This window comes from Pinus tabuliformis, chromosome 7, assembly GCF_031772625.1.
Source record: "Pinus tabuliformis cultivar Carrire ecotype Pingquan chromosome 7, CPIR1, whole genome shotgun sequence".
NCBI lineage: Eukaryota > Viridiplantae > Streptophyta > Pinopsida > Pinales > Pinaceae > Pinus > Pinus tabuliformis.
In genome coordinates, this window is record NC_142293.1 from 1,926,674,435 (window position 1) to 1,926,702,094 (window position 27,660).

Consider the following 27,660-nt stretch of genomic DNA (forward strand, 5'->3'; position numbering starts at 1 on the left):
TCTGCCGATCTCCTCTCTTTCATATTTCATAAAGGAAGAAATCATGATAGCTGCATTCGTTTGTTGCTAAGGCGCTATCACACCTTAGGTGGATAGGATCGTCCTAAATAGGCATTTTTCCCCACAACAAGGAGGGCCTTGATGTATCCCACATCTATGACATGAAACGAGGTAAATTATTTTGGAGATGAGAATCAACTGACGACAAAAGGTTTTGGAATGGCAGTCATGGAAATGAAGGTTTTCGATATTGCAAAGGATGAAGTTTGAACTGAATGACTTCTCTTGAACATGTCGGCGACACTAAGATGAATTGGTAGCATTGACCCACAACAAAGTAATGGATGGTATGATAAACCAACAATGTGCTACCCATCAAGCTGAATAACCCAACCCACATAGTCACGGTGATGAGGTGAAAGTGTCATGTTCAAGAGCAACTTGCTACCATAAAGTTTTCTCGGCATTTTCCCATTTTCCCCAGTCATTGCTGACCAATACCTCTTTATTTTTTATCAATATTGGGGAGGATAACATATTCTTGTTGTATAATTTCACCCTTTGGGTGAATCCATTGCTATTTGATCCTTTAACAAGTTTAGCGAAGGTGAAACTCGGCCTTGTCTAGATGGATAAGCTTGTCGCTATTTGATGTTTTTAACGAGTTTAACAACAAATAAAACTCAGTCCTTTTCATGTTTAGAGAGTTTGAAAAGGGATGAAAAAGAAACTCCATAAGTTTTTTCGTAAAATAATCTCTCAAGTCCGAAAAAGTGTAAAATAATACAAGAGAGATGTCGTTTCCAATCCTTTAACGAGCTAGAATAGACAAGCGCTCGATAATCTTTTCATATTTAGAGAGTCTGAAAAGAGTTTAAAGAGGACTCTAAGGGGTTTTCTTTTTCATTTTTAAAAAAGCTCAAAAAAGATATAAAAGCTTGCTTTATGGTCAAAGATGTTCAATTTTCCCTTGAGCACATTGAATTCTGCTTTCAGCTATTAAACCTACTCAAAAATCCATCAAAGAGGATTAAAAATACATGTTCATGGATAAAATGAATAAAAACTAACATTTACTCGATTAATATGCAAGAAATAAACATAAAAACAAGTTTTATTATTCATTTTCACCATTTCACTTTTACCCTTTGACTTTGGTGCTCTGGAGCAGTTTTTCACCTCAAAGTTCACTAGCTGATTGCGGAGGATTCAGTGGACTGTTTCTCATGCCATCCGGACCAGGTAGGAGTTATCCCTATTCTCTTCCATTTATTTTCAATATTAAGCAAAAAAATTTGGTTTTTAAGGCCCCTAGGGTTTCATTTTACACACTCCAGATCAGCGCACCTTTTCAATATCGAAAGGTGCGTTGCATTGCATACACCTAGAAGGTAGTATGAATTGTAGCACACTGCCTCTAATGGAGGGGTGCGATGGGCGCAAAAACCAAATTTTGACAGTTGTTTTCACCCAAATTTTCAAATATTTTTTGCAAAAAATGGATCCTAATTTGTCTAATGGTTTCATTTCAGACATTCATCGAATCAAAATGGTGATTATATGGAGAGAACGAGAGCATGAAGAAAAAGACATGATTTCCCTAAATAATCAGGGAACAATTGATGCCCTAAGGAATTGTGGGTTACTCACTTATTTTCGATTATCCAGCATGCGGCAACAAATTGAACTTTTATAGTACCTTGTTCGTTCTTGGGATCCTGCCGATCAGGTTTTTCACATTAGGGGCAAAGTGATCCCCTTTGCCATCGATGATATTTACTTTCTAACTAGATTGTCGAGGCGGGGTTCCCCCATCTCATTATTAGGATTTACCAGAAGAGGTGAATCAGTGAGAGATTATACGGGAAGGAGCTTAACCTAGCAGAGATGTAAAGACCAACATCAGGGATGTTAGTGATTTACCATTGAGAACAATCCTTTTTACCCTCGCCAAACTGGCTAGCAGTGCAACTTTACACTTGGCAAATAGGTCATATATGCAGTATGCTTTAGAGTGCTTGGATCCAAAGGTGTTCAACTAGTGTGAGGTAGTTCTTTCATCCATGAAAGAACAACTGACAAAGGCAAAGAATGGAAAGACAAAAAAATTTGGTTATGGGTCTGTCTTGATTTCTTTTGCGTTGGAGAGAATTCCACTCATGCAACCACAACATATCTCACTAGGAGTACCTAGAACTAGAGACCCATAGATGCATAGGTGGGTAGATCTCATGGCTAGGCATTATGGCCAGTCATTGATCTCGTTTACTCCTTCTTTCTTTGAGTGGTTCGACCGACAGGAGATGGCCTTCGCAGAATATCCATATTCAGGAATGAATTTCTGTGGTGATCTAGATCTGATGTTACCGGTTGGAGCATAGTGGAGTGCCATTGGTAAATTTAATTTGACCAAAGTGTTTTTTTTTTTTTTTTAAGTTTCTACTTTTTTTGTGTTTTTTTATTATTGCCAATACTAAAAAAATATTTTTTATATGTATGCAGATGTTGGATCTGTTCGACCTTTGGGACACCAATGGGAGGCAGGTGCACCAGTACAGAGAGCTGTTGGGATAGCAGTTCTCCGAGACTTGGATTTAGCAGAAACATTGGCCGAGATACATGATCACATAGAGGGTTTGACCATAGGTATTCCAGATCAAGGAGTTACCTATGCGATTGCAGCGCCATACCATTGGCATGCCAAGTCATTCGATGAGAATCCTACGCATGATATCATAGGCTATGACCTGTTATCATGAGTAGCACTAGTCTACTTGAATATTTTCTGCATACATTTTTGAGTTCTTTTGGTCAGATGACCAATTTTTGTCTTGGACACAAACTATTTGTAAAAGCTTATATACAACTATCTATTTGACTTTCAGAGTTTTATTATGGTTAAGTGATGCAATCCTATTCAAATGATGATGTGAATTAAAAATGTTTACTTTACATATGTCACAAATGTATATTTAACACATAATTCGCTAGAGTCAGTTAATGTGTTTAGATTTATGGAAATATGTTGATATTGAATAAACTCAAAATACCTTTCCAAAATACGGACTCTAAGGAACATGTGATGAATTGTTGTGTTTCGAAAGGTATAGATGCTAGTAAGTTGTATTACAACAAGTTGCGAGTCTAGCCTAATGATGATTCGGTGTATGCCAAGTGAAATGGCATCAGAGAGGAGTTCAATCAATGTGCTATACTCAGAAATATTGTTTGTCGATCGTCTAATACATATCCCTCTAAAACTCACTAACTCGTCACTTGGAGCGAAAATGGCCCATGTTGTAGAAGATAAACTCTGCGTACCATGACTAGCTCCATCGGCATAACCAACAAATGGTTCCAAAAAGTTTGACATCTACAACAAATGCAAAGTGGATTACCTAACAAAATAAAAAATCGAAAAGAAGAACACACACAAATGCAATCAAAGCATATATAGAGTGAGTTTTACTACACTTAACTAAGCATAGTAATGTTTAAGGTACAGCCTGTTTCGGGGCTGCGACAATGGAATCCCATCATAGTCCACTAACTCGTAGGCACCTTTCATCAATACACGTTTAACAATATAAGGGCCCATCCATAGCGGTTCAAATTTTCCCGCTTCAAGTTTATCAAAAACTTGATCGTAAAGTAAGACTAGGTCACCTTCTGAGAAGACACGAGGCTTAACATTTTTGTCATATTGCGCCTTGATGCATTTTTTATGTGCCTCATTAGCCACTGCGGCATCATGATGGGTTTCATCCAAATGGATTAACTCCAAGAAACATGCTTCTTCTTCAAAAGTGTCAGGTAGCAGGTCAATCGCGAGTTTGAGAGACGAGATTTCACATTGGATTAGTAAGACTACTTCCAAACCATACACCAACTGAAGCAAAATAATCAAGAGTAGTAGGATAAAGATTAAGCCCAGTTCCAAAATGAAACAGGGTTCCAGGTGTGGAATCTTCTACTAATTCCTCCTCTATGGAAATCAAATCTGGTGGAAGAACTTGACCATCAGGTCTGTAAAATATTTCTGGTGTTGATGGAAGTGTAGTTTCAACAACAACTGATGTCTGAGCGGTAACAACTTCTGAATGTTGAAATTCAAAGTCCAGATGTTCAGGTAAATGAACAACAGTTTCAAAGGGAGGTTCCTGCACAATTTTAGGTTCAGATGTAACTTCTATTTGAGCTAGAATAGATTCTGGACTAACTTATGGTTGAGCTTTTTCAAGTTTAGAAGCCTTTTCTTGTTGAAAAATTTCAAGTTGAGTATCAACTTTTTGTTGGACAACCTCGATTACTGTTTCACTAGGATCAGTGCTAATGTCCTCAGATAATTGTGAAACTTCTTCTTTAGGAACAGATGTACCAGAAATAGTTGGAGTAACTGGAGTCTCTGTAGCTACTGAAGTGAATGTTTTAGGTAATCCAAATGAATAACTAGGAGTTCTTGATGTACTAGACTCAGTTAAATGAGACTGCTTTTTCCGAATTGGTGTCTCTTTGGGAGGCAAAGGTAGTTGGCTCGCTGTTCTCTATGAACGACGGGGTTTGGGTTGATGTTCCTCCACGATTGCTGATTGATTATATCAAATTAAAATCAACTAAGGAATGGGGATGTTATTTGTGGTCAATTAATTTTTACGACACTGGAACACAACTTCGCTTTTTCATTTTTAAAGAGTCGAGAAAAAGAAAAATATGACTCTAGTTGCCTTCGATGTTTAATGAGCCTAAAAGGACAAGTGCTCAGATGATTCTTTTACTTTTAAAGAGTCAGAAAGGAACGAAAGTGACTACTCTAGAGATTCTAGACAAGAGGGTTTACTAGACAAATAAAAAAACTACAATATACACCTTGGTGATAAATGAAAGAGAAATGACCAAGGACTTTATGTACGACAGTCAATCTTCCTGAATGTTGTGTTCAGTACATTGCGATCAGTAAGGTGGTAGACTCAGCTTCCTAGGGATAAAGGATTTCAACCTATTAGGGTCTCCCACCATATACTCGATGATACAGGGAGCAAAATTCCGTACGAGCACTTATCGAATCAAAGAGGAGGAATCTCCCAACCTCAGTGAAAATGACAACCACTAGGTTTAAATACGTCGAAACACGTCTCTAGCCTAGACCTATAGATATTTTTCGTTAAGTTCCAATGCATTATTAGATTCATTGATGTAAATTTTAGGTTGATCTTGCTTAAAATTTTCCTTTGAAGGTTCACCATGAGATGTTTTCCAAAATTCCTAAGAATGCAACTAGAATGACAAGCACTCTTTCCATTTAATTTCAGTAATGAAAATCCTAGCTATGAGGGATAGAGCATACAAGTACTTTTTGAACAAGCAACAAAGAGGACAAACTAATGTAATTACCTAAAGAATTCCTTTTGAGCACACAAAATCAAACTCTAAAATGAAAATTGCATGTATTTATTTACAATTTCTCTTAATGTGAATGATGCAATAATAAAAACTAATGCACAAACGATTCAGAACTCTTCATATAAAATGAAGATTTGTGACAATTTATTTTAAAAGGGAAAGGAAGATTGTAAGACACTTTCAAGTTTAAAGAAATGAAGATTTTCAACACTTTAAATGAAAATACAAATCAAATGCACAAATAAATAAATCGATTATTTATGAAGGAAGACTTTACGACACTTCATTTTTTGAAGAAAATGATGATTTTACGACACTTTTCTATCGACAAAATAATCAATCAAAACTACCTTTCAACAGTGGATTGCAAATGATAAAACAAATACATAAAAAAACATCCAACAATCCAGTCTAAATTAGGTTGAATAAGGAGATAAAAACTATTTTCAAAGATAAAACATCATTGACATTCAACAACTCATTCAAACAAGAGAAAACTGGCAAAAACTTTCAGTTCCTACATGGGAAACTGACCCTGAAGGTATCAGCGTATACAACAGTTAGAGACAGTGCAATGAATCACACTGAACCTATGCGGGAAGTGCACTACAGCACACTGTGTCCTTCATTAGACTGCGCTGATGATAGTAAGCAATTCTGAAGGCAATTTTGTCACAGTTTCGACTCAATTTTCAATGAAAGAGGACTGAAATCAATAAACAACCACAAGTACAGTATGTAGAAATGTATTAAGAGGCTAATAAGCTACTAAGATGGATAAACGTTCCCCAGCGGAGTCACCAATTTGTTTCAGGAATATTTAGTGTTCTTAGACAAACGCTTAACCCTCTAGATCTAGTAGTAGGTCTAGAAACAACAGTCAAAGTAATCTCTACCTTTTCTATAATCAACAGATAAAACAAGAGAGAAGAGAAACCTACTTGTAGTTTTCGCTAGCTCCTTGTCTCCCTTGACCGATCTTGCTGCTCCTTTCCGTACTTAAGCCGCTTGGAAAGTACCTACACAAACACAAAAACAAAAACCCTTCAAGGAAAATGATAATGATCTATTGCTTATAAATAACATGGAATCATGAACATGATATACATATGAAAGCATTAACATATAACACAAACATAAGGAAAAAGTATTGAAAACTTTATTGATAAGAGGAAAGATTACAACCCATATGTGCTCGATCCATTGACACTCTTCCAATGTAATCCCTCTTCACCTCATGACAAACAAGACACTCCAACACTATTACAATACTTGCACTCAATTCTAATCTCATATCATCGACATCTCCTTACAACTCAATATTTTTCAGCCCTTGATCTCTTAGATGATTGATCTTATTATAGGTGAGTGAAGGAGGTTATGCCATCAATGGTGATAATGAATGCCTTTCTAAATTTAGAAATTAGTTCCATGGAAGAAGGGATAGGGGATTGATGTTTCCTAATTCTCTTCCTCATCCAAATGCGAACTCAAAGGAGTAGGTTGCATTGAGAAACTTCTAGAGGCTTCCAATGGATAAGAAATCTTCAAACACTCATGGAAGTTCGCTCAAATTCGCCCAGCGCAGGCCAAAGAGGGACCAAGTGCACTGCATAGCACCTTGTCAGTGTATGGTTTGCATTGTAGTGCACCCTAATGAAGGCCTACCTGTGCTAATTTTCTTAGAGGTAGTTCTTGGATGTTTTCAATGATGGAACTTCTTGGGAAGTGAGGCATTCTGATGACTAATTTCTTTAAGGCATGTAACAATTGCACTAGGGGTTGACTGGCCCTAATAGCATCGATCTATGATTTGGGGTTGATGTGCCCAAATGGATCTGTAACAACGGGGCATGCCATTTTGCAGGCCATTTCGAGACAACCTCCTAGACGTCCATATTTGACACTAAATAGGGCAAATGGTGTCATTTATGCTCTAGATCCTTCTGCGCCTAGATATATACTCTATGGAGGTTAGCCTTGAATGCGACATAGGCTAACAAATGTGTGAACAAGGTTGGGGACAACCTTGGACGTTGATTTATGGCCATGCCGAGAGACATTTCCATAAGAACCCAATGTTGAAAAGTGTGCAACAAGAAATGCTTGTTGAGATTGCAACAAGATGATGGAGCTTAGTGAAAAGAGTCGCCTTCACTAAGTGGGCCCGCAGGTTATTTTTGGCGCAAGTCTATTTTTAGACTATGTCTATTTTTAGACATATGGATCATGTCTATGGATTGCAGGTTGTTGTTTATGGATGATTGGTCAAGTTGGGAAAAATAGATGGACTTCTACTTTTTGATCAAAGTGTGAGTGATCAAAGTCTATTTTTAGACCGGCTGTCAAAAATAGAAAAGTCAAATATTATTGTCTCATAATAATATTTGGACTATAAACTTAATCTTATTCTCTTGGAGCACTTCAGTTTGAGCTACAGAAGTGGCACATGCAACTGTCAGAAGGAAATACACTTTTCTTATGAGTCAGTTGAGTTGTTGCATGCATGACTTCAGTTAGAACTCAAGTGAGTTGAGTTTAGTGGACTGGAGGTACAGTTGATGGAGTTGTGTTCAGTTTAGCTTTGTTAAACTAGTTGTATTTAGTCTAACTAATCAATAGACTAGAAATGAGTTGGGTGAATTAGTTATTAATTAATTCACAAGTTATTAACTCATAATGCAACTATAGAATACATCAGTTAACTCAGTTGCATGTCAGTGCATGTTTAGTTCAACAGGGACAGGTGGTAGAGAATCAGATTGCTATCAGTTGTGACTATAGTTGTGCACCAGATCTTGCACAATCAAGGGATTGAGTGTGCCAATGAGTTTGCTCACGTATTTGCCCAGTATTGTAGCCTTTGCTCACGTCCAACAAAGTGTGAGTGATTATTTTGAGGTGAAATACGAGTTTGGTGAGCCATTCTCATCAGTTCTTGAGCAGGTATTGAGCTGGAGAGGCAGGCAAGCAGTGGAATAGATTTGGAGATCAGATCTGAGCTGTATTGTGTGTAACAGGTGGAGCTGGTACTGGATTTCTTGTGATAAGCATTGTACTTTGTAATGTTACATGATTCAATCAATATAATATACAGATAGTTGGGGTTTTTAACGAGATGCTTTCCCAGAGATACATACTGTGTTTATGAGTTTGATTGATGCTTCTATGTGTGCCTGTGAATGTTTCTGCTTCTATAAATTGATGATCAACGTAGAGGAGATTATGTATTATACATGTTCCTCTTATAATTGTATGATCAAGATAATCTTTGTGAATATGTGTCATATTATTCAAAATTTCTACATGGTATTAGAGCTGCTTGATTTGTAAAAGAGATTTTTACAGGATATCAAGCGAGGATTGATCATCAGATCTAGTATTCAGAAAGTGTTTACATTTTATTTCTTTAGGCAGAGTCTATAATCAGGCCAGGTAGCCTCTGGATTCATCCTTCTTTTGGAAGGTGAGATATCTGGTGAATTCCCATACAGTCGATCTCTGTACAAGAAATATTGTGTTCTCACGAATTCTAGATCAGAAGCAGTTGATTTTTTGTGCTGGTGGAATTCGAATTTAATTCCAAAGCAAGAGATAAAACTCAGAAACATTCAGTGTGAGAATGGAGACAGTATGCCACAGTATCTCACGAAGTTCACCCAATGCCGGGATGAACTGGGAAGTGTGGGGGCAACTGTCAGGATGAGGATGGTGAGTCTAGCACTCCTTGACCTTCCTAAGAGTTGGCATAGCTACCAAGACTCGGTGAATGGAAGGGAGAAACTACCAAATTTGGAACGACTATGGTCAGATTCGATGCAGGAGGAGATTAAACGGAGCACCAGAGACGGTTCTTCATCCATGCAGGATGAAGAGAATTGTGCCTTAGCGAGTAAGGCGAAGAAGGGGAAGGGGAAGGTTTCTCTTTCCGAATCTTGTTCTTCCAATGATGGAAGAAGGTTGACAAGTCGAAGGTGACATGCTTTCGTTGTCATGAGGAGGGTTCACAAGTCAAGAACCTGTATGCTCTTGAGGTACAAGATGCATGCAAAGCCTTGAGAAGTGAGGCAATTGATGGAGACTTGGTGGTTGAGAGGGAGCGTATATTACCTTTCAACATGCAGAGCCAGAAGAAGTCTCAGACGATTGTGGAGGAACCACGATTGGTGCAGCAGCTTCAGGAGGTTGTGGAGCAGCCACAACAAGGGAAGCTGAGAGGAGATCGAGTAGAGACATCTACTCATCCAGAGAACTCCAGTAGGGGAAAACTTCAAGCTAGGTGGGCTGAGGGATCGCATGTAGCCATACCTCCAGGTAGGAGGTGGGGTGATGTGGATTGATTGTCCCAAGGAGGAGGGGCAGGATCCTTGAGGTACCCAACCTCTTGGATGAGACCTTACTACGGGAGCCCCAAATGTGTAGTAGCAGGAACTGATTGATTGGGTAGATACAGATGCAGATGGAGCGGCAGAGAGAGTGACGGTGCAGGGAATCCCAGGACATCGCATAGCTAGCAGGCTGTAGCAATGCGAGAGGCACAAGTGTTTTTCACAGTGCTAGGTGGCACAGAGAGGTGTGCAATGGTGCGAGATGCATGGAGATGTTGCAGTAGCGCAGATGTCAGAGAGGGAGCACTTGTCAGCAACAGGTAGAGCTTCAGCATCAGAGGATGTTTCTATCCCAACAGGGAGGTCAGTTGGGAGGTGCAGTGCGGATGCAATGTTGGGAGATAGAACCAGCAGCAGCACGAATGCAGTCAGAGATCAAAGTGACAGAGGCTAGAGCAGTCAGAAACTGAAGAGCACAGAGATGAAGAGTTTCAGTCGACAGAGGCAATAGCAGTCAGAGACTTTGATGACAGAGCAAGTGGACCGGCCAGATGTGTTGCATGGAGAACATTCCAAAGTTACAGGATTGGGTTTGAGAGGAAGCCTTTCTTGTTGAGAGGGAGTGTTGAAAAGTGTGCAACAAGAAATGCTTGTTGAGATTGCAACAAGATGATGGAGCTTAGTGAAAAGAGTCGCCTTCACTAAGTGGGCCCGCAGGCTATTTTTGGCGCAAGTCTATTTTTAGACTATGTCTATTTTTAGACATATGGATCATGTCTATGGATTGCAGGTTGATGTTTATGGATGATTGGTCAAGTTGGGAAAAATAGATGGACTTCTACTTTTTGATCAAAGTGTGAGTGATCACAGTGTGAGTGATCAAAGTCTATTTTTAGACTGGCTGTCAAAAATAGAAAAGTCAAATATTATTGTCTCATAATAATATTTGGACTATAAACTTGATCTTATTCTCTTGGAGCACTTCAGTTTGAGCTACAGAGGTGGCACATGCAGCTGTCAGAAGGAAATACACTTTTCTTATGAGTCAGTTGAGTTGTTGCATGCATGACTTCAGTTAGAACTCAAGTGAGTTGAGTTTAGTGGACTGGAGGTACAGTTGATGGAGTTGTGTTCAGTTTAGCTTTGTTAAACTAGTTGTATTTAGTCTAACTGATCAATAGACTAGAAATGAGTTGGGTGAATTAGTTATTAATTAATTCACAAGTTATTAACTCATAATACAACTATAGAATACATCAGTTAACTCAGTTGCATGTCAGTGCATGTTTAGTTCAACAGGGACAGGTGGTAGAGAATCAGATTGCTATCAGTTGTGACTATAGTTGTGCACCAGATCTTGCACAATCAAGGGATTGAGTGTGCCAATGAGTTTGCTCACGTATTTGCCTAGTATTGTAGCCTTTGCTCACGTCAAACAAAGTGTGAGTGATTATTTTGAGGTGAAATACGAGTTTGGTGAGCCATTCTCATCAGTTCTTGAGCAGGTATTGAGCTGGAGAGGCAGGCAAGTAGTGGAATAGATTTGGAGATCAGATCTGAGCTATATTGTGTGTAACAGGTGGAGCTGGTACTGGATTGCTTGTGATAAGCATTGTACTTTGTAATGTTACATGATTCAATCAATATAATATACAGATAGTTGGGGTTTTTAACGAGATGCTTTCCCCGGGATACATACTGTGTTTATGAGTTTGATTAATGCTTCTATGTGTGCCTGTGAATGTTTCTGCTTCTGTAAATTGATGATCAACGTAGAGGAGATTATGTATTATACATGTTCCGCTTATAATTGTATGATCAAGATAATCTCTGTGAATATGTGTCATATTATTCAAAATTTCTACACCCAAAATATCTTCATCTCTGTAATTCGTGCAAAATCCTTTGTAGACCATAAGGACGTGAATTTCTCTACCTCCGACAATCCTTCCTCGAGCAGAGGAAATTGGCTATCCTCTCGCAATCCCCATGCTATGAGCACAATTGAGAGCAACAACCAAGCATAGTGAAATGGCTTGGTTTCATCCTGGGCCTCTCGGTAGTTCGCTAGGAACTCCTGATAGAAGTATCTTTCCAAATTACACTGTACGCCTTTCACGCACTGTGCATCCAGGGAAACGACTCGTGCCGAAACTTCATCCGTGCAACTTTTTCACATCACCTCCCCTACTAAAATATGGGTAGCCAATTGAACTGTTAGGTCTATTAGAGAAATAAATGAGTACCCTCGCGACTTCTTAAGGAGGCCGTAATCCCTTTTCATCATTTCTGTGAGGTATTTTTCCCTATTCATTCTGCCAAACTCATTAACCAGGTTCACACCCTTATAAGGTAGGTATGTGATTCCGTGAATTAGCATATCTATAATGGGGATAGGCCCTCCCAGCCATAAACAACCATCATGCACCAATGTGAGCAGTTGACGCACACACATCATGTTAATTGGGGTGCAGTGGTAATGTGGCACCCATAGTAGGGGTGATTTTAGGGGCGAATGTTCGCCCTTTGGCAAAATTAAGGGGTTTTAAATTTTTAGTGGGCGATTATTTTGTATCATAGTACACTTTTACAAATCACCTCAAATAGCCCACCTTCTTTTAAGGGAGAGGGTAAAAAAGGTAAATTTAGCCCTTGAAATTAGGAGTTCCAACCTTCCATTCGCCCATTTTCAAGAATAGGTTTTATTTAAGTGAATCCATTTGCCCATTTTCAAGAATAGGTTTTATTTAAGTGAATCCTATGGGCCAAAGGCCCAAATACCATATTTATAAAAGAGTTATGGTAAATTAATAAAAATATAAATAAATGAGAAGTATGGTAAATAAATAAATAAAAAATTATATTTACTCCATAAATCACCTTATATACATGCAAGGGTGTAAACAAATAAAAATATAAGTAAAGTGGAGGTATGGTAAATAAATAAAACGTTTTTTTCGTTAGGTAAACTTGACTCGGGATAGAGTCAAAGTTGATGATGTTAAACAGTGATGGTTTTGGGGCACATGGTATTGTGCACCCATAGTATTATGCCCGTGGTATTATATGTAATGGAGCTTATAAAAGACTGGAAGGACTTCATTGTAATGCAAGACCTGGAGGTGAGCGGCAAAGGCTCACTTGGTCGGATTGGCCAGGGTTTTGGCCAATGCTAATGAGATCTTATTAGGTTGAGTTTTTCACCGGATTTGGGGTTTTCCTGGATAAATATTTGTGTTTATGTGTTTATGGTTGTTGCTGGTTATTTTTATATTTATTCCTCTTAGTAATTATTTGTAAATTTATTAACATTTTTATACTTACTCAAAAGGTATGGTAAATAAATAAAAATATAAATAAACTAGACGCATGGTAAATAAATAAAACCTCTTTTTATATTTAGTCCATAACCCTCGTTCTATTATGAAGGCTCAAGAAAGAGGTTTTATTTAAGTGAATCCTATGGGCCAACTACCATATTTGTAAAAGAGGTATGGTAAATTAATAAAAATATAAATAAACGAGAGGTATGGTAAACAAATAAAACATTTTTTTATATTTACTCCATAAGTCACCTTATATTTACGAACACTCAAAAAATGCGTTATATTTAGGTGAAACCTATGGGAAAAATACTATGGGACAAATACCATGGACTAGATTGTTATTAATACCATGAAAAAAAACATTATTAACCCTAATATTAGTATTAATAAAAATAAAATGGCACATGGTATTGACCCATGGTATTCACCAAAATGGCACATGGTATTGACCCATGGTATTCACCTGGAATGTAGCCTATTTAAATGGGGGAATTAAACCAGCATAGATCCATCTTTACTCTAGAGCTACTAACCCCGGAAAGGTATCAAATATCGGTAATTTTGATTTCAAAAGATATTTTAAAGAAATGCAATGATTTCATTTGTGTATTCAATAAACACAAGATTTTATAATTGAGTAAAATATTTGCCATGCCTGGTGAGAGATTCGCCAAAAAATTATATATACATATCATATTATTGATAAAATCGCCTTCCATTTTTCCTATATACCATGGAGATTCGCCCATTTATTATACATGTAAATTTAGGGGGGCTTTTTAAAATTTTCCCTGACCCATAGCAAGTTGATCAACCCTGCGTGCTTGACACCGTGGAACCATTCCTTTGTTTCCAATGCTACAAAAAATGATTCTACATAGTAGACCCTCCTCATATATTTTTCTGTCACCAAGTGTGGGAACTTAGTGTGGTCTGTGAGGTCCCAATCCTCCAATTTTAACAACGGGACCCTTGCAAGCCACAAGCCTTTAAAAGGGACTTGCTCAGGTAGCAGGGGTGTGGATATTGTGAATTTCTCGACATTCGAATCCTTCATGACCTTTGTTTTCCCCTTCCTTGGAGGGATATGCTTGGGTAGCCTTGTTATGGGTTCCACTCCTTCAGCATCAATATCTTTTGTTCCCTGGGCTTCTTCCACCTCCAGGTACACTACTTTCTTTGGATTCTTATCTTTCTTCTACTTCTATGTTTTGGTATGCTTCCTTAGGGATGGGGGCATTGGAACTTGCTTCTTTTGTTTCTCCTTCATAGATTTCTTAGATTTGGATGTTTGGATTTCTCTAGTAGGGGTAGGCTTCGACCTAGGCAACCTCGGCACCATAGGCACAGGAGCCGGAGCTTCCATACTTACAACTTCTGGGGCAGCAGTCTTAGAGACAACATCACCAGTACTAACTGTTTCAGCAAGTCTTGGTGTAAACATTTTTTCATGAATAAGATTTTGGTTTATCTCAGACAATTTAGAAAACAAGGGGATCACAACTAAATCTTCCCCAAACGCTTGGCTCATAAGCAATAGATAGCAAAATTCACTAACGAATCTCATAGTGTAAAGTGTTCTCTGTTGGACTGGAACTCGTAAATTATAGGGTGTTTTGAATTCAAATCCAACCATTCCCCCAAAATTCTGAAAATAAATGTTGTTTTGAAGATAGATCTTCAAATATTTTTTCCTTAAATGCTACTAGCCCACTCCACTTAACTGTCTTCTAGCCATCAAGTCATGAACTGTAACTCCAATGATCACTTTCCTGCTGTGCTGCATGGTACCTTCTTCCATGGCACAGCTTCCTGAGTGCAACTTATGGGTTGTATCTTCTTCATTCATCATGCAGCAGACTCACTGCATTGTCCTTCAAACTTAGCAATGTAGTTTATAGCCCCGCGCTCCCTTGAAACTGCCATAGCTCTAAGACTATCCCATTACCATATAGTAATTGTGCAGGTTCCCTTGTATACAACTTCAACCTGCTCCCATTCACTCTTCCTGGGAAGGGTTCCCCATTCATCTTCGCGAGCTGAACTGTGCCTGCATCTATAATTTGTTTGACAATATATGGCCCTAACCAATGCATCTAGAATTTACCTAGAAATTTAGTGAACTTACTATCATATAATAGGACAAGATCGTCTATCTTGAATGTGTGAAGCTTGATATGGTGATCATGCCATGCTTTTTCACGTTCCTTTTGTACTTGATGAAATCCTGCTAAAAATCGATCTTCTTCGATCTCCATCAGTTGTGCGAGCCGTTCCTCCAAGGCCTCACTATCTGCCTGTTGTGGCCAGCAAAACCCCCCCCCCCCCCCTTTTTTTCATTTAAGTGTTGTCCAAAATACTAAATGAATGGGGAACCTTAGTTAAAATTTAGGAAAAGCAAGAGTTTCCTTTCTTCAAAATAAGGTTACCATCGTAAGCTTAGGAAGATCTTTTCAATACTTTAAAACCTAAGTTTATGATAAGGAAAAAATCTTTAAAAAGCCGCATCATAAAATGATAGAAAAGCACCTCCATTTGGGTATAATCCCGGTATGAGCAAGATTCTCATACTAAGCAATATATCGCATCGCAATAAAGTAATACTAATAAGAAAAAAATTCAAGATTTTCCGATTTGCGATAACACTGATCGCATATCGCAGGGAATGAGCTAACAAAATTTGGCAGGCATAAAACTTCTGCGATCTGTGATGTTGCGATATCACGATAAAACGATGGTTGCGATATTAAGCCAAATCAACTCTGCGATGTTATATTTGTGGGTCGGTGCGAGAGCGCGATAGTGCAATAATGCGATGTCGCGATCTGCGATGATTGCGAACCAAAACACAAAATCACTCCATCACGAATCTTTCGGGCACGCTATTCAAGAAAAGCCACTTACCATAATCTGACTCAAGATCATGCGCTTTTAATGATAATAAAGGAATTAGTTGTCATCTATTAATAAAATGTAGATGCATGCTTTTGCAAAGAATTACTTCACGTAAGGTGGCATATTTGATATATCTGCTGCATTTAAGACTCTCCCATCACCTTTCTTGATCAGTCATTTCCATTTCACTTGTGAGCTGGAGGAATAGAGAATGAAGGACGATACAAAGCCATACGCAGGAAGAAATGGGAAAGAAAAATAAAGCTCAGGGCTCTGAGGTGAAGGAAATCGCACCTTTATATACAAACACAGCTTGTAATAGAGACGCAGGGATATCGACGTGGGAAAGCATGTACAGACTGCTTGAAGACGAAAACCTCAGAATAATGAAGGTTACCGCTGTCTCAGACTCACAGGGCTCTTCCGAAGCATCCTTAGAAGAGCTAGCCTTCTCATTCCTTCATCGGATAGCAGCAAGGCCCAAAATTCTCCCATATACGGATATGATCAAGTGGATACTTGACGATGCAGAAATGAACAACAGACAGTTCAAGATTCAAGGACATGGGCTCATTGGGTCATTCACCGCACAAGATTTAAAGCTCATGTATCGTCTTCCTGAACCGCAGGCGACTTACAATGCATAATTCATTGAAAAAATTTTGGCGGAGAAACCAAACCTATCAAAGACCACCAAAGATTGGTCCAGAAAAGATGAACCGCTCAAGAAAGACAAAAACGGTATGTACAGCACTGGTTCCCTCACCTCTCCGTATTGTTTTGCTGCGGCCATGCTTTGTAGATTGTTTGGGATGCCAGATATCAATAAGTTTTCGTCTGAATGGTTACCATTAATAGATGCTGCCACAAATGCCGTTATTGTAGATTGGGCCAAGATCTTTTCTAATAACCTATTCACGGCTATTGTCAATTACCGGTCTAAAAGATCCATGTCTCAAAGGATCTATCCTCCTTTTTACCTATCCGCATATGTTATGGATTCTATTTGTTATGTGTCTAAATTTCCCGTTATGGGTTGGAAATGGACAACTCAGGACCCATTACCCATCCATGTTTATCATAAGATATTATGGGATTCTCAGTTCATTCCACATTTCTACCAGATTTGTCACGGGCTTATCTTACCCTTGTATAGAATGATGTATGATAAAGACCCCCCAAGGTGCTCACCTGAGGCACAGATAGATATCATCCCCATCGCAAGATGGTTAAGAGAAGAATGGTTCACCTATATTAGAGTATTTGGAAGCACCGTCCCCCCTCATGTCCTACCTTTGTATATCCCTGACAAACTTCTGGCTCGAGAAATTGCATATCAAACCTGTTCAAAAGGCGGCCTAACTAAAGACCTAAAAGACAAAAAGAAGGCCATATGGCCACAGTTTCCTGTGGCTTGTGGGGCCTTTTCGTTGTTCGATGTAGGTCACACGTTCACCGAAATACAGAATATGATGTGTCTCCAATTATTTAAATTCCCGACAAGACCATTTGACCCAAATGAGGTTACCCAAAATTTCACTATGACAGTCAAGATAAAAGTGTTCGTTGGAAAAAAGGATTTATTTGATGATATATTTCAGAGTAAAAGCTCACTTCAGGAAATTTTGCGGGAAGCCCAATCACAATTGTCTCCAGATGACCTCCAAAAATTCATGGTATACAGGGAAAGAAGACTAGCCAGTGTTCCTCTAGAAAGGTTGTGACTATCTACCAGAGAACCAACTCCAAGCGTTAGCCTCAATGGGAATACAAGCACTTCCGGATCTAAATCTAAGATTGTACAAGAGATGCCTGAACATTATAAAAGATCTGAAAACAACCAAGATAGGAACGAAGAATCAGCTAAAGACACCGCTCAGTCAATGGAACTTCCACAACAACAGGTTATCGCCTCCCCACAAAGAGATGTCCCCCCTCTCGTCATTGAAGCACCACCCGTCACAACATAATTAGATAAGGAATGGGAAACCTTCAATGAACTGATCAATCTTGAAGGACAAGCCCCAAAAACACCTGTGAGCAATACACAGGTAGCACAAGAGGTGGGATCAACCATAGTCAGCAATGTCACAGAAACGGAGCATATTCCTATCGCTCCATCTTCTGAGCTTCTACTGAATGTAGAAGAAATTCCCCCTTTGGAAATATTTTATATTCCCCAACATAAAGCAGTTGTAAGAAGACAGAGAAAAAAGAGGAAGTTAGAAAATACACTTTCTCAGGATGCTGAGCAATTAGACGTCCTATGGAAAGATCCTGCCAGTAATCCGACTAAAAATCTCACCAAACTGTCTCAGATCGCAGGGGCGTATGCCTTTGCAACTATTGAGAAAGCATCAGAAGTACAACAATTGTTGAAAGAGCAAGAAAATCAGATACAGGTACTGCAACTACAATTGCAACGAGCCAATGCTAATAATGAGGCACGCAAACAGCTTGAAAAGTTGCAGGAAGACTTCTAGCAAATACAAATAGGTTATCAAAGAAGTTTGGACGAAAAGGGAAAACAGTTGCAAGATGTACAAGAGATGCATAGAGACGACCCTAAACTTACAGAGTTTATTTTAGAATCTATTGCCTTGAATGAACAACTACTACAGCAACAGGAAGTGTTGGGACAAAAGATATCACAGTGGAATTATTATTGCGAAATGAGTGATAAGATCACCAATCAAGTGGTCGAATTACGAAGTGACTATGATCAGATTGACAAATGAGTGACGGAGTACTTGGCTTGGCAGGATGAAGACGAGGGAAAAAGAGCAGGCGCACCTAGGATAAATGAGAATCATAAAGAGTTTCTCTTCAACAAGTGGGACGATCAAATCAGGGAGGCAGAACAAGCAGCAGAAACAGCGGCCACGACAACAAGCATTCTTATCAACTGTGTAAATGAGAATTTGCACAGAGAAAATTTAATCACAGAGACCACGCTGGGGTATTTACCAAATAAACTACGACTAGAAGAAGAATGGAAGCAGAAGGCGCAAGAAAAGGGAAAAGCGATCCAAGCACTAAACAGGTTAAATTGGGAATGTTACTGGGCATACTTGGTGAAGCCGCATAGTCAGTGGATGACTGTGAAATGTATCATAAATGCGGCCGAAAAAGTGGTGCCAGCTCTCGTAGATTCTGTTTTCTCAGCCCAGCTCAAAGCAGAAGTCAGCCAGCCAACTCTCCTTAAACCAACGCTGAATGCATGCAGCTTTAAAGACCAGATACAGAAGTAGCTTAATTTTGAATGTTGTTTTTACTTAAAAATTAGATTAGAAAAAGGACGGTCATTTGAAAACCGCATCCTAAATTTTGTAAATTAACTATTATTAGAATTAGGAAGTAGTATTTAAACCCTTCTCATGCATTTAGAGAAGGGTCCAGAGAAATTTGTCAAAAACTTGTCCTCAGAACATGCACTTTTGCACCCTTAGAGGAGGTTTTGATGAATGAATGGATCAAAGTTTATTGATGTTTACATTTGACATCTGCCACTGATGTTGCACTTCTGTACTCTTGGTAGATATTAGAACAAGGAGAGATAAATCATTGTTGCTTGAAGCTTATGAGTAGGACTAGTCATAAATGGTATTTTTATCTCTTGGCCATTTTTCCTTATATTCTTAAAGTGATATACAGTTTTTATTTGTTTATATGTTATTGCATGAATGTTTGAGTTACCATTTGGCACTTTTGTACGGTGGAGCCATTTATTTATGTTTGATATATGAATAACTTATTATGCGATATGTTGTTCACAACTGTTTTGCCTAACTTTTTATGCAAAGTGGTTCATCTTAATTGATTTCCATTCTTATGATAGCTGAATGATCTTTATTACCAGTTATTATTTGAAATCTCTTTAGATCGCATAATAGAAGAAATACATCCCGGGTTATCATAGATTAGATGTGTTGTTTTCATTAGACTACAATAGCATAGAATTAGATTAAAGTAGCTTAGATTAGAACTCTTAGATCAACATCATCCAACTTTGCACACACACACACCCTTAGATTGGGAAACTAGTCCCATTATCCCCAGTCGGACCCGCTGTACCAAACGGATAAGGAGTTGCCAACCAAGGTCCGGACCGAGCGGGTATCCCCCTTGTTGTCGACCCAATTTTTGGGGCTTCAACATATTTGGCGCTAGAAGGAGGGCCTGAGCATAGTGTCTGTTGGAATGGTTTGAAATCGTAACATTTGAATTAAGATGGCTGCTCACAAACTTCCCATTTGGAGTTGTATCCATGTTTGTGCCCCTTCCAACACTCCACCTGAAGTGGTAAGACTCTTGTCTCAGGTAAAATTCAATGGTAAGAATAATTCTTCTTCTTTTAATCATGCCCTTCAATTTATTCAAAAATTTTCAAGTTCGAACGTGCAAAGAATTGATGAAGGCATTTTATGCAGAATTTTAACTCTCACATTCACGGTGGAAGCTAGAAAATGGTGTAGAACCCTCCCAGTTGCCTCAATTCACAGCTGGGACCAATTTGTCAAGGCTTTCATTTGTGAATTTGATTGCTATGATTATGATCAGGTATATGATGAAATTGAGTATCTACAAAAAGAAGATGAATCTGTTAGGGATTTTAATATGCGATTTCATCTTGATTGTCTAAAATATGATCTTGAAAATGAACTCATGAATGAAGAATCTTCAGATTATGCTGAGCATTCCCTGCCTCCTATGCCCGATCCATCAGAAATTAGTCCAAGTCTTGTTTTATTTTCTTCTAATAGGAATGAAAATTCCAATTTGAATGTGCGAATCACTCATGATGAAGAAACTTCCCAAAGCTTAGGAAACATGCCTGCTCTAATGCAAGAAGACAAAAGCAAGAATGTTGAAAGAAAGCCTGCCTTGGAACCAGAAAGCAACTTGGAGACAAGGTTAGATAATATCATCACAAGTCAACAAATGCAAATGCCAAGGTTAGAACAAAAAATTAATTCTCTTTCGGAAAATACAAACACGCAAAGGTATGATCTAAAGCCCTATGTCTATAATGAATGTGATGAACAAGAATTTTTTCACGATGATATTTTCAAATGCATTGTTTCAGAATCAAATTTTTCTCTTTATCCTGATGTATTTAGTGATGATAATTTTCCCCCCTCAGTATTAATGATATCTCAAAAAATACAGAGGATTATTCAAATGAATCACCATTAGGTTTTCAAGATAAATAGGTAGCTATAGAACATCCTTTGGTCATTTACAAACAAGAATGACTTGACCTTCCTTTTCTGAAAATATTGGATGAAAAAGAAAAATCTAGAGAAACCTGTAAAATCATTTATGATAGCTACTTTGATGATGATGATGTTGATTTATCTCAAGTAACTCAACAGAGCTCAGATAATGAGAGATATTCTAATTCAAGAATCATATCAGTCGATCCTCATTCCAGAGTGACGGATCATTTGCATGATTTTACTATCCAAAACAATATCCCGATCTATGATTCGTATCATGAGCAAACCCCCATGCCTGTTCCCAATCATAACTTGTTTTCTGATTCACAAGACGTAATTCGAAATTACTTGGATCCCATAATTCTGGCCAGTTCTTGTGAAAAAGAAGATATTTCAAGTCAATCCTAGTTGTGTTGTAACATTAGTTGTATAGATAATCATTACATTCTTTTTCGCTTGCACTCATTTTGTATAAAATCGGATTGTATTTTAATTTTTCAGACTTTTGATAGATTACTATGGTATATTGAGCACCTTATCAAAGAACATTCAAGAGATGTATTACCATTTGGGAAAACTAAATTGTGTCAAGGAAATACAGAACTTTTTAAATTCCAAGATCAATCAATATCAGCCTTTCAGAAGAAACTTCTATGTCATCCAAAACATCATCAACGAAAGAAAGTATTTTTGGAAACTTGCCAGCAATTCACGTTAATTGATAAATCTCTTTCGAGAAATTTCCATCTATTCTTCATTGATTTATTTAGTGATTTATATGTGGAAACTTTCCTTTTACGAGAAATTGCTAAAAGCTTGACTTTAACGCATAGTAGATTACAGGCCATTAAAACTAAAAAATCATATTCGCAACCTGGCTTGTCATCTTTCCTATTACATGATCACCAATCCATAACAGAAATTCATCCTGATTTTTATGATCCAATAGGTATCCAATTGGAAAGAAGATTTCATAAGAAAGAAATTTCAGGCGGAATTCCGACTGAAGTTACACTTTCTAATCCTACATTCAATGTTCACAGTCCAAGAAAAGTTTTATTCTTAACACTGATGTTTAAAAGGTACATACGTGTAGGAATAAAAATGAAAAGATGGTTGCACTGGAAATATCATTTTACCTAGTCAATTTTTCTGTGTATAGTTAGAATAGAAATAGGGGTAGTTTAGCTAGGTTATTAGGTGGATAATTTAATTTTTAAATGTTGGTAGGCAAAATAAGAGAAGAAATTATCCCTATCATGTACATAATCCAAGGGGATAGTTACCTCTCATTTCTTTAAATATTTTTCTCCCTAATAAAATTTGTTGTGGTTAACAGCGTTTGACATTTACTAAAGACACTATTTCTCTATCAGATTTTGAACTTCTGCTTGTATAAATAGCAGATCTTTTGGAAACTTGATCTTTATTATTAGTAGATACAGTTAAAAACTTTAACCCGGATATGATACTAGTTTCAACTTCAAGAAATTTGATGAAAGCAATCTTAGTGAAGAAATTGTTTTATATCAATACAATGAAAGGTATCAATAACAAAATGAGGATTCCCTGTAGAACAACTATTTCCAAAAACTCTATTATTGTCATCCAGAGCTTTCTTAAGGAAAAAAATGACTTCCTCTCTGCTAAAGAAAATCGCAGCATTTAGAGAAACAACCCAAGGATACACTATATCTTGAAGAATAAGAGGTCCCATCACGAGCCGGCTTATCATGATCACAGATATTATAACTTGTTGTCTTTGCCATTACTGTCCACCAAAATAGGGCAACGACTTAAGATTGTTGAGATCAAAAGACAAGGGGTCTCATCACGAGCCAGCTTGTTCAGCAAAAGTGTAAATCAAGTGAATGACTGTGTCATAATTTGGCTACCAAACCAAGACATTGTTCTTTAAGAATAAAAAAGGAAAAAGTGTCAATATGGGTTTTTCTTTGAAAGTTGTAGATCACCTTAAGCAGGATAAAGGATCATTACTGGGTAATAGGTAACCCTGTCGAGGCTATGAACGCCTGCTGGTAGCAGAGGCTCTACCTACGACAAATGAGCATATTTAAAAAAACTGGTACATAGGGAAGACCTTATTTTATCTTTACAAGACCAAGTAATGGCTTATGTAAATGCAAGGACAAGCTGAGGAAGCAAATAATTAAAATAGAAAGAGGTTGGAACAAAATATCATTGACAGTTTGGAGTATAATGCGCTTTATCTTTTTATAATAAAGTTTAATTTTCTAAAAAAAAATTGTTTTGGAAATTTGAAAAGTTCAATAGAAAATCAGAGATAACTGGTTCTCCCAAGTGAATCGCCAATTGTTGTGGCCAGCAACAACCCCCCTTTTTTCATTTAAGTGTTGTCCAAAATACTAAATGAATGGGGACCCTTAGTTAAAATTTAGGAAAAGCAAGAGTTTCCTTTCTTCAAAATAAGGTTACCATCGTAAGCTTAGGAAGATCTTTTCAATACTTTAAAACCTAAGTTTATGATAAGGAAAAAATCTTTTAAAAGCCGCATCATAAAATGATAGAAAAGCACCTCCATTTGGGTATAATCCCGGTATGTGCAAGATTCTCATACTAAGCAATATATCGCATCGTAATAAAGTAATGCTAATAAGAAAAAACTTCAAGATTTTCCGATTTGCGATAACACCGATCGCAAGATCGCATATCGCAGGGAATGAGCTAACAAAATTTGGCAGGCATAAAACTTCTGCGATCTGCGATGTTGCAATATCGCGATAAAATGATGGTTGCGATATTAAGCCAAATCAACTCTGCGATGTTATATTTGTGAGTCGGTGCGAGAGCGCGATAGTGCAATAATGCAATGTCATGATCTGCGATGATTGCGAACCAAATCGAAAAATCACTCGATCACGAATCTTCCGGGCACGCTATTCAAGAAAAGCCACTTACCATAATCTGACTCAAGATCATGCGCTTATAATGATAATAAAGGAATTAGTTGTCATCTATTAATAAAATGTAGACGCGTGCTTTTGCAAAGAATTACTTCACGTAAGGTGGCATACTTGATATATCTGCTGCATTTAAGACTCTCCCATCACCTTTCTTGATCAACCATTTCCATTTCACTTGTGAGCTGCAGGAACGGAGAACGAAGGATGATACAAAGCCATACACAGGAAGAAATGGGAAAGAAAAATAAAGCTCAGGGCTCTGAGGTGAAGGAAATGGCACCTTTATATACAGACACAGCTTGTAACAGAGACGTAGGGATATCGATGTGGGAAAGCATGTACAGACTGCTTGAAGAAGAAAACCTCAGAATAATGAAGGTTACCGCTGTCTCAGACTCACACGGCTCTTCCGAAGCATCCTTAGAAGAACTAGCATGCTCATTCCATCATCGGATAGCAGCAAGGCCAAAAATTCTCCCATATACGGATATGATCAAGTGGATACTTGACGACGCAGAAATGAACAACAGACAATTCAAGATTCAAGGACATGGGCTCATCGGGTCATTCTCCGCACAAGATTTAAAGCTCATGTATCATCTTCCTGAACCGCAAGTGACTTACAATGCACAATTCGTTGAAAAATTTGTGGAGGAGAACCCAAACCTATCAGAGACCACCAAAGATTGGTCCAGAAAAGATGAACCGCTCAAGAAAGACAAAAACGGTATGTACAGCACTGGTTCCCTCACCTCTCCGTATTGTTTTGCTACGGCCATGCTTTGTAGATTGTTTGGGATGCCAGATATCAATAAGTTTTCATCTGAATGGTTACCATTAATAGATGCTGCCACAAATGCCGTTATTGTAGATTGGGCCAAGATCTTTTCTGATAACCTATTCACGGCTATTGTCAATTACCGGTCTAAAAGATCCATGTCTCAAAGGATCTATCCTCCTTTTTACCTATCCGCATATGTTATGGATTCTATTTGTTATGTGTCTAAATTTCCCATTATGGGTTGGAAATGGACAACTCAGGACCCATTACCCATCCATGTTTATCATAAGATATTATGGGATTCTCAGTTCATTCCACATTTCTACCAAATTTGTCACGGGCTTATCTTACCCTTGTATAGAATGATGTATGACAAAGACCCCCCAAGGTGCTCACCTGAGGCACAGATAGATATCATCCCCATCGCAAGATTGTTCGGAGAAGAATGGTTCACCTATATTAGAGTATTTGGAAGCACCGTCCCCCCTCATGTCCTACCTTTGTATATCCCTGACAAACTTCTGGCTCGAGAAATTGCATATCAAACCTGTTCAGAAGGCGGCCTAACTAAAGACCTAAAAGACAAAAAGAAGGCCATATGGCCACAGTTTCCTGTGGCTTGTGGGGCCTTTTCATTGTTCGATGTAGGTCAAGCGTTCACCGAAATACAGAATATGGCATGTCTCCAATTATTTAAATTCCCGGCAAGACCATTTGACCCAAATGAGGTTGCCCAGAATTTCACAACGACAGTCAAGATAAAAGTGTTCGTTGCAAAAAAGGATTTATTTGATGATATATTTCAGAGTAAAAGCTCACTTCAGGAAATTTTGTGGGAAGCCCAATCGCAATTATCTCCAGATGACCTCCAAAAATTCATGGTATACAGGGAAAGAAGACTAGCCAGTGTTCCTCTAGAAAGGCTGCGACTATCTGCCAGAGAACCAACTCCAAGCGTTAGCCTCAGTGGGAATTCAAGCACTTCCAGATCTAAATCTAAGATTGTACAAGAGATGCCTGAACATTCTAAAAGATCTGAAAACAACCAAGATAGGAACAAAGAATCAGCTAAAGACACCACTCAGTCAATCGAACTTCCACAACAGCAGGTTATCGCCTCCCCGCAAAGAGATGTCCCCCCTCTCGTCATTGAAGCACCACCCGTCACAATAGAATTAGATAAGGAATGGGAAACCTTCTACGAACTGATCAATCTTGAAGGAAAAGCCCCAAAAGCACTTGTGAGCAATACACAGGTAGCACAAGAGGTGGGCTCAACCAAAGTCAGCAATGTCACAGAAACAGAGCATATTCCTATCGCTCCATCTCTTGAGCTTCTACTGAATGTAGAAGAAATTCCCCCTCTGGACATATTTTATAGTCCCCAACATAAAGCAGTTGTAAGAAGACAGAGAAAAAAGAGGAAGTTAGAAAATACACTTTCTCAGGATGCTGAGCAATTAGACGTCCTATGGAAAGATCCTGCCAGTAATCCGACTGAAAATCTCACCAAACTGTCTCAGATCGCAGGGGCGTATGCCTCTGCGACTATTGACAAAGCGTCAGAAGTACAGCAATTGTTGAAAGAGCAAGAAAATTAGATACAGGTACTGCAACTACAATTGCAACAAGCCAATGCTAATAATGAGGCACGCAAACAGCTTGAAAAGTTGCAGGAAGACTTCCAGCAAATGCAAATAGGTTATCAAAGAAGTTTGGATGAAAAGGGAAAACAGTTGCAGGATGTACAAGAGATGCATAGAGACGACCCTAAACTTACAGAGTTTATTTCAGAATCTATTGCCTTGAATGAACAACTACTGCAGCAACAGGAAGTGTTGGGACAAAAGATATCACAGTGGAATTATTATTGCGAAATGAGTGATAAGATCACCAATCAAGTGGTCGACTTACGAAGTGACTATGATCAGATTGACAAACGAGTGACGGAGTACTTGGCTTGGCAGGATGAAGACGAGGGAAAAAGAGCAGGCGCACCCAGGATAAATGAGAATCATAAAGAGTTGCTCTTCAACAAGTGGGATGATCAAATCAGGGAGGCAGAACAAGCAGCAGAAATAGCGGCCATGGCAGAAAGCATTCAATCGACTGTGTAAATGAGAATTTGCACAGAGAAAATTTAATCACAGAGACCACCCCGGGGTATTTACCAAATAAACTACAACTAGAAGCAGAATGGAAGCAGAAGGCGCAAGAAAAGGGAAAATCAATCCAAGCACTAAACAGGTTAAATTGGGAATGTTACTGGGCATACTTGGTGAAGCTACATAATCAATGGATGACTGTGAAATGTATCACAAATGTGGCCGAAAAAGTGGTACCAGCTCTCGTAGATTCCGTTTTCTCAGCCCAGCTCAAAGCAGAAGTCAGCCATCCGACTCTCCTTAAACCAATGCTGAATGCATGCAGCTTTAAAGACCAGATACAGAAGTAGCTTAATTTTGAATGTTGTTTTTACTTAAAAATTAGATTAGAAAAAGGACGGTCATTTGAAAACCGCATCCTAAATTTTGTAAATAAACTATTATTAGAATTAGAAGTAGTATTTAAACCCTTCTCATGCATTTAGAGAAGGGTCCAGAGAAATTTGTCAAAAAATTGTCCTCAGAACATGCACTTTTATACCCTTCAGAAGAGGTTTTGATGAATGAATGGATCAAGGTTTATTGATGTTTGCATTTGATATCTGCTACTGATGTTGCACTTCTGTACTCTTGGTAGATATTAGAACAAGGAGAGATAAAT